This window comes from Microtus ochrogaster, chromosome 16 (genome assembly GCF_000317375.1).
Source record: "Microtus ochrogaster isolate Prairie Vole_2 chromosome 16, MicOch1.0, whole genome shotgun sequence".
In the NCBI taxonomy this organism is placed as follows: domain Eukaryota; kingdom Metazoa; phylum Chordata; class Mammalia; order Rodentia; family Cricetidae; genus Microtus; species Microtus ochrogaster.
The window spans coordinates 22,350,967-22,360,102 of NC_022018.1; positions in this window are offsets into that span (position 1 = coordinate 22,350,967).

Consider the following 9,136-nt stretch of genomic DNA (forward strand, 5'->3'; position numbering starts at 1 on the left):
TAGTTGACTGTTCAGTTTCCATGAGTTGATCGGGGGAGGGGGAGGGAAATGGGAGGCAGTGGCGGGGAGGAGGCAGAAATCCTTAATAAATAAATAAATTTAAAAAAATAAAATAAAATGTTGCTTTCTCAGAAAAAAAAAGAAAAAAGAAAAGTCAATAAACCAAAATTGATGTCAAAAAAAAAGTCAAAATAAATTCAAGGGGAATGAGGTTAGTGACAATATAATAGTCCCTAGATTTTGGCTTCCTTCTGCCCCTTACCAGGTGGCTTTTCTGATATGAGATAGAGACTTTGAATTTTCTTTTAACAAACATGCTTGGGTTTAGAGAAGGAGAGAGCCACACTCCAACTTCCAAAGCCAGTTTTAGCTTTTAACTGAGTCAGAACTACAAAAAGACCACCTGTTTAACATGTCTGTAGAGACCAGCAGAAACAGTTGTTTTGAAAGGTTTATGAAATTTATCCTTTAGAATGTATTCTATACCATTAAGCCAGATTACTCCTTTTCTTGGTAATTTTTTCAGATGGTTCTCCCTTCTTTGTTCAATGCTTCATTTGTCCAAAGGTCTTTAAATTCCTCAGTTGGATGTTCTTATTTTCCTGGAAAGACAAAAACAAAACCCTGCCCGGACCCTAATTTGGTGAGTTTTCCCTTTTATCAGGTTGAATCGCCACGTTGGTTGATGAATTATCACCTCTCCTAATCAAGAGGTCTCTCCTGTTAGAGTCGAATCTTTATCAACTTTGATGATATTCATAGCTTCTTTTCTCCTGAGGAAAGAATAGCAAAACCTCTTTGCCAATGTAATACATATGCTGGTTTCCATACTGAGGTCAACACATCTTTAAACTTTACTGGCTGGCTTAGTTCAGTGCTATTGTTTTTTCTCTTCTTTTATTTAATGTCTTCTGCAGCTGTTCTTTTCATTAGCATTGAAAAATTTAAAGTCAACAAAGCCTTGTGCAACCTGCCTTTTTGTTTATTAGGCATTTTTAAACGTGTGATTAGATCTTTTTATAACTGCTTATCCTGTAGAATTGTGTGGTATATTTGTAATTGTAATATGCAAAAAACTGTTTTATTTTACTAGAGACATATGCTGGAGCATTGTCGGTCTTGATTTGTACAGGTATTCCCATGATGGTCATACTTCTAATAGATGTGTAATTACAGAATTAGTCTTGTAAGAACTCAAAGCAGCTGACCATTGAAATCCTGAATATTTATCTATGGTATAGTGTACATATTCTAACTTTACAGACTCTGCAAAATAAAACACATCCATTTGTCAAATTTCATTTCTTTGAGTACCCTTTGGGTTACATTCTCCAGGTAGTGGAGTTTGGTTATACAAAGAACAAGTAGGACATTTTCTTAAAATTTCCTTGGATTGTTGCCAAGTGATTGAAAATTCCCTTTTCAAACCCTTGCTATTAACATGGTGTTTCTTATGAAATTCTGAGACTTCAAACACGTTTCTTACTTCGTAGTCAATGAACAATTTCATCATTACCTTGTACAAGACAGCCTGGTAGACCTGTATGGGATCTGATGTGTGTGATACATACATACATATATATATATGGGATGGTTCCTATTCCTGACTATTTCCTATAATTGTATAAATAATTAAGTTAATTCTTGAATCATCAAGAATAAGTTCAGTGGTTTTAATACGTAAAACAACTCTTTCTGCATATTGAGAGTCAGTAACTATATTAAGAAGTTCTGAAAAATCTAATAATGCCAGGAGAATAACATATAATTCTGACATTTAAACAGAATCATAAGAGCTTTGAGCTACTTCACTTAAATTTCTGATTTATAACCTGCCTTTCCTGATTTATTTGCAACAGTATAGAACATAGAGGCTCCAGGTATCGGTGTTTCCCATACAATGTGAGGAAGGACCCAATCAGGTTTTCTTATAAATTGAAGTCTCTTGCTTTTGGGATATTTGTTGTTAGTTTCTCCCCCCCCAAAAAAATTACTGCAATCTCTTTGCCAATGTTCATTTTCTGTCCATAAAGAGCAAATTTCAGCCTTAGTAAAAGGCACTACAATTTCTGCTGGGTTCATTTCTGTTAAATTAACGAAATCTCAATTTTCCTTTTAGAATCAATTCAGAAATCTTTACTACATAGGTCTTTACTTTTTTCTGTTCTGTTTATGTGGCAAATATATCCATTTCAGAATATTATCTTTTCTCTGCCTAAGAATTCCCGTAGGAGAGTGGCAGAAGGCAGGATATCTAGGATACTGGCGAGCTCTCGATCCACATGTGCATTCTCTCATTTTTTTCTCTACCAGAGCCAACTCTCTTGTGTGCTCAGCTGACAGTTTTCTTGGGCTATTTAAGTCCTTGTCACCTTGTAAGGTTTAAAATGAATTACTTAGTTCTTAAGTTGTTAATCTGATTGTGGGCTGTACCCAGTTAATGTCTCCCAATAATTTTTGAAAATCATTAAGAATCCACAAGTGCTCTCTCCTGACTTTTACTTTTTGTGGTTGAACTTTTTGTAAACCTAATTTATATCCTAGGTAATTAATAGAATCTCCTCTTTGTATTTTTTCAGGATCAATTTATAATCCCCAGTAAGGCAAAATTTTCTTTACTTCCTTAATCATTTCTTCTAAGGTATCTACATTTGAATAAGAAAGTAATCATCCATATAATGATAAATTGTGGCTTGAGGAAACTGTTTACAGATTATTTCCAATGGCTGTTGCACAAAATACTGCCACATGGTGGGGCTGTTTAACATCCCTTGTGGGAGAATTTTCCACTGATATCTTTTAGCAGATTGTGAATTATTATAAGTAGGCACCATGAAGGCAAAATCTTCTTTATCCTGTTCTTAAATAGGTATATTAAAGAAACAGTTTTTTAAATCAATAACTATAATAGACCATCTTTTAAGAATAGAGAATGCAGGGGAATTCTAGGTTGTAGAGAACCCATCCATTGAATTACTTTATTTATGGCTCTCAAATCTATTAACAGTCTCCATTTTTCAGATTCCTTTTTAATGACAAATATAGGAGAATTCCAAGGACTGGTCGATTCTTTAATATGTTGAGCTGTGCCTGTACCAGCTGTTCTAATATTTATAATTTTTCTGATGTCAAAGGCCATTGTTTCACCCAGACAGGTTTACCAGTTAGCCATTTTAGTGATAGGGCTGTTGGCACCTGTGAGAGGCCAGAAGCTGTTTGGTCTGCTTATATACAACTTGAACAGTCTGTGACTAAAACCCTCCTCTTGATTGGCTAGCAGACTGGTGACAGATTTCCCATAACATTAAGGCCCTGGGATGATAGTTGGGCATAGTGGACATGCTGTGACTTAAGGAAGGGGTTTTTGTGAGCCCCAGACCCTTGCTTTCCTGTTTCAGGTGAGTATAACTCAGGGGCCTGGGGTTCTGGACAAATAAGGTCCAGGAAAGGAGTTTTATTATAGGATTAGAGTTGGCAGTTTGAGGGAAAGAAGACAGAGCTGCCAACATCAGAAACCAACCCCAGAAAGTGGGGTGCCCCTGAGCTGGAGATGTTAATGGCAGAAACCAAGGCGTATGAGGGTTGGCTCATGCAGCTGGCACCTTCCAGTTTCATGTAGCACAATGTCTGCTCTATACGCTACGGTACAGGCAAGGGGCTGGAGATTGAAACACATACACAGAGTCAGGTAAGGCCAAGGATGCCCCGAATGCCCTTTACTGTGTTCCAGGGCAGCTTATATAGGGTCTCCTTCCACGTGGTAACTCCCAGCTGCAAGCCCACCAGAAACCACTCCCCTGATACCAGGAACTCCTGCAGGTCTCATGCTCAGAGCAGCTGCAAAACAAGTTGTTTGCTCAGAGCAGCTGCAAGCATAGGAAAACAAGTTGTTTACTACGGCAGGCAGAGGATCACAGAAAATTCAGGGTCTTGGGGTCCACAGTCCTCAACAGTTTCCAGGCAGGCATGCTCATTTAAGAGAAGACAGAGAACAACCCAGACCTTCATCCTAGTGTTCACTTCCTCCAGCAAAGTCAGAGTCACAGAGCAAAGTCAGAGAGTCTATTTCCACCTTCCAGCTAAGGACAACAGTTAAAACTGTCCATGTTTGTAGATTCTATCCCAAAACTGCTTGGTCAATGTCTACCCCCTGCTTTCATCACCAGCACTCCAAGAGCTGAAACAGGAGGATTGCTGTGAGTTTGAGGCCAACATGGGTGACCCAATGAGTGCTAAGCCAACTTGGACTACACTGTCTCCAATAAAAATCAAACAAATCAACAACAAAAACACTTAAGGCATTGCCTGGGATACCCAAGGAATGAAGTTGCATTCCTAGCACTGGAAACAAACAAAAACCCTAAGCAAATACCAGAAAAAAAATTTAAAGTTGAATGAATATATCTAAAGGGAAAACATTCTTCTTAGCATGTAAGGCTTGGTTCACTCGACCACAAAGGTTCTTGACTTTTTCTTTAGCTAGAAATTTGACACTGAAACTCACTTATTCATCATCTTATGAAGAAATTCTAAAAGCATGTGGGTATATTAAAAATTATATTATGTCAACATTCCTTTTCTGAGTTTTTCATCAATGTTTTGCCTCTTAGTCTTCCCTCAAGGGTCTCTCACTGGAGCTGTTTCACCATTGGCTCCTGCTCTAATCTTAGTCTTAACTTCTGTTTGTCTTCATTTCTTCCTTCATATCCATCATGTATATAGAGCCCTTCTGTCTTCCTTGCTGTCGTTATTTTCATGAAGATTTGTCTCCTTTTCCATGTAGTAATTTAGTTCTCTAATTTGCCTTGCCTTCACTGACTTATTACCTCCACATCTTTTTCATTATCTCTGTCCCATCCTCTGCCTGGTAGGGAAGAAAATACACATACAAAGTCAGACCTGGTGGCCACACGCCCCAGCACTCCAGAAGCAAAGGCAGGAGGATCAAGAGTTCGAGACCAGTCAGGACTAAAACAGAAAGTTCTAAACCAAGCCAAGTCACCTGGTGGGTAAAATGTCCTGGATTTGATTCTCAGGACTGCAAAATAAATAAAAAATATAGATTTTAAAAATTTTTCCTTTTATTTTTAAAATAGAGTCTTACTATACAGTCCTGATTGGCCTAGAACTAGCTATAGATACTAGCTAGTCTTGAACTCACAGAGATTCACCTGTCTCTGAGAATGAAGGCATGTGACTTTATGTGTATGTATGTGGGTATGAGTATATGAGAACAGTTGCTTTTGGGGACCAGAATAGGAAGAAAACTACCCTAGAGCTACAGTTATAGGTAGTTATGAGCTTCCAGACTTGGATGTAGACTTATGCCCTCTGCAAGGGCAATAGGTGCTCCTTACTACTTCCTATCCTATCTGTCCTCAGTCCTCCAAAACCTCTGTGGTTAATTTTGGTTGACTAGTGCCTGGCTCTACCCTCTGACTCCAAGAAAGCTTTATTTGTCAGAACATTATCAAACTATCACACAACATTTCCTCCTTTTTGTCCTAAAAAAGGGAAGATTTTTAACTAACATAGTAAAACTATACATATACATATATAGTAAAACTTATATTGAAATAAGTACAATAACTATATATACATATACAGGTAAGAATTACATTAACAATTTCCAGTCCATTTGCATTTGACAAATTCAGAGAAAATACTCCATTGTCTATCCTATTTTTGTGAGTTCAAAGTGTTGTACCTAATTCACTTCCTATCCTAACTTGTATTAGGCTCCAAGCAAGCTTTATTTGTCAGAACATGATCAAAATATCACACAACACTTAACCACTAAGCCTTTTCTCCAGTCCTTTATTCCATTTAAACATTTTTGAAACAGACAACACAGAGAGAAAACAGACTTTTCTCCCAGCATACAATAGTGAAGATGTGGTTCAGTGATGGAGTGCTCTCTAGGTTCCATCCCCAGCAGAGTCAAACAACAGTGTGTGTACACCTCCGTCTGGCCATGTTCAGGAACTTCTGTTGTGGTCTAGAACTGGGTAAGCAGATCTGTACACACAATCTGGGCATGAGGGTTTCTCACCTTCTCTCCTGCTGGTGAGACCTAGGAATGATTGCTTTTCTTCTGCCCCATCTATATCTTCCTTGTCCCTTCCACACCTGTACCCAGCCATTTCCAGGTCCTCTGTCATTTCACCTTTTGTCTGGTACAAAAGCTCTTCAGTGATAATCCCCAAACTTTTGATGTCTTCCGGCGTCCCTTTACCCTCTGGTCTTTGGCGCTTTGCCCTTAGTCACACTGAAATCTCTGCTTAGGGACAAGTAGAGTGACTAGTTTCTGTTTGGTTGGAAGCGTCACCCCAGCCCCTGGCATCTATTTTGGAATGTTGGGTGGAAAGTTCCATTTCAAGCCCCCTCCCCTGGGAGTTGCCTCAGTCCAAACTCCAGCTCCGAGAAAGCCTGCCAAATGGTGACCCCTCTCCAGAGAGGGTCAAGACCACTCCCACGGGCTATTTAAACTGCCCCCCCAGCGCACAAACACCGTGTGGTGCCCCTGGTTCTCCTTCCTCTCCCCCCCTCCATGTTCTGGAGGGCCACCCGAAAGCGCTGGCATCCATCAAACCTGAGTTTTTTCTAATTCAGTTTGATTTGGTCTAATTGGGACTATTGCGTAGGCAGAGAGATTTGTGCGGCTGAAAAACTTTACAGTTTCCACTGATTCTTGGCTCACTCTCACTTTGGATCATGCCATAGCTGGGTTACTGTTTTCCTTTGTTTTCAAATCTCCCACTAGGGCCAGTGAGATGGCTCAACCAGTAAGGGAGCTTGCAGCAGAAGCCTGATGACCTAAGTTCAATCCCTAGAACTCACGCAAAGGTGAGACAACCGGCTCTATCACAGTGTTCTTCCACACCCCCCCCCACACACACACACTCACACACTCATTCCCTTGGCTGATTCTGCAGCATCTCCAGTACTGAGTCACACAGAGATCGCATCTTTCATGGCCGCTTGCTTTCTTGTTTAAGACATAAATTGGTCATTTCCTGATCAACCCAATGGGGTACAATTATGAAATTAAGTAAGAGATCCCCATTTTTATCCTCCATCTTGAAGGTATGTCAGGAATTTTCCATTTCTGCATCTAGCAATGGACTTTTCTAAATTTCACAGTGTGTCTTTTGGGATAGGAGTCAAGATTTTGTCATTTAAATTCTCCTCACAAAATCCCCGTTGTAGAATATTTCCTAGATGACAAAATATCCTTTCTAAGTGGCCAATGACCTGCTTTCTTCAGGTCAGCCAACAACTTGTCTTTCATTTAGTGATTTTCCTTTTTTATCTTTGGGAATTAGTAATAATAATAACAACAGTAACAACAAGAGTACCGCTCTGAAGCTCTGGCGTTTCTCAATAAGTATCATTTTTCCTTCTTTTCTACCCCTCTCATGTCAAACTAACTATTCTCTGCATTTTATTGTTTTATTTTATAGTTTGTTTTATTATTTTGTTTCTAGTCTGTGACTAGAACTCATTAGAAGAACATCATGCCCTGCTCTTTCTGAAAACATACAAATCTGTCACCTATCCATCAACAGGCACCCAGAGCAGGCACTGGAAGGAAATGAAAGAATTTGTGTGTCAAACTGAATAGAAAAACACAAATTTATTTAGTGTACTACAAGAGCACATGGACAAGGTCAGTAACAGAAGATCCATCAGGCCGTGGGCAGTGATTTTTTTTGTGGGGAGTAGGGGATACTTCTCCTTTTGGTTGGGGTCCCCACCATGCAACGCAGCCGTGCAAATGAAGGCAGAGCTGATTGGTTGATGTTTGACTCTGGGCAGGAACATTTATAAGGCCGAAGCTCTAAGGTTCCAAGATGGTGGTTTTCTACAGGGCAAATGTCTAATAGCACTGAATTATGTACTTTGGAATGGCTAATTTTACCTTTCAAGTGAAAGGAAACGTGGAAAGAGACAAACGGGAAGAAGATGCACAAGCAAATCAAACAGATTACACTGGAGCTGTAGGTGCCAAGTGCACACTCCTTCCTCCCTACTGATGAGACCGGAAATCAGATACTTCAGGCAAGGCCTCAGAGTCAGAGGGAAACCTGGCTTCCTGCCTTCAGAGTTAGGCCCCTTTCCACCACACTAACCAAAAGAGTGATCGCTCTGATCCTTAAGATCGTATCTTCAATATCAACTTACTGAGTGCCTGAAGCAAGCCAGAGGCTGTAGACTATCTCCCCTCCCGCTAAGCAGCTCTTGCAATACATGATTGAGTTGGTCCTTTAGAAGCAAGCAATTCTGATTTTTATTACTTTTAACTCCTTTCTAAGGGACTCCAGCTGTTGCCATGGGACTTAAAAGGGGTTGTTCGAGTTTTGTTTTGACTTTGAAACAAGCAAGAGACAATTAAGATTAAAGGATATGTATGTAAGGCTTCTAAGACCCCTGGAATGTTAGAGAGGCTTTAAGCTCGGAGCAAGTCTGCAGATGGCATTCAGGCCAAGTCCACTGTCCAACATAACAACGGGGAGGACTAGGCAGCCCTGGCCCCTTAAATTTGACATTGCCGCGTATATAGGTGAAGGAAGTTATGAGATAGAGAATAGTAAGGACTGGAAGACAGGCGTCAGTTCAATGGTAAAGTGCTTACCTAGCATGTCAAACCCTGGGTTTGATCCTTAGCACTGCAAAATAGATAAAGAAATTAAAATGTGATTAGCATAGTCATAGTCACTCTAGGATTCCAGACTTCACTTCTCTGCCAGGAGCCGGCTTGAGCCTGGTCTACAAAATGAAAAACCAAAGGAAAAAAGAAACGGGAAGAGGCCTCTGATGAGGAGTGTAGCCACAGCAGGGATCCAGGAAGACGGGGTAACAAAAACACGTGTGGAGGGTAGAGGAACCCCAACAGCTCCTCTCCTGTTTTGGATGGGAGAAATTTGAGCTGAGGTGAATCTTAAACACTGCCCCAAATAATTATAATATAATAGTATATTAATAATTGTAGAAATAGGAGCTGGCGGGGCTGAGTCCCCAGCACCCCGGCCGCCTCCGGCTAGCTTATGCCCCGAAATAATTACACGGACACTGTGTTCATTTAATCACCGCTTGGCCCTTTAGCTCTAGCCCTTACTGGCTAATTCTGATATCC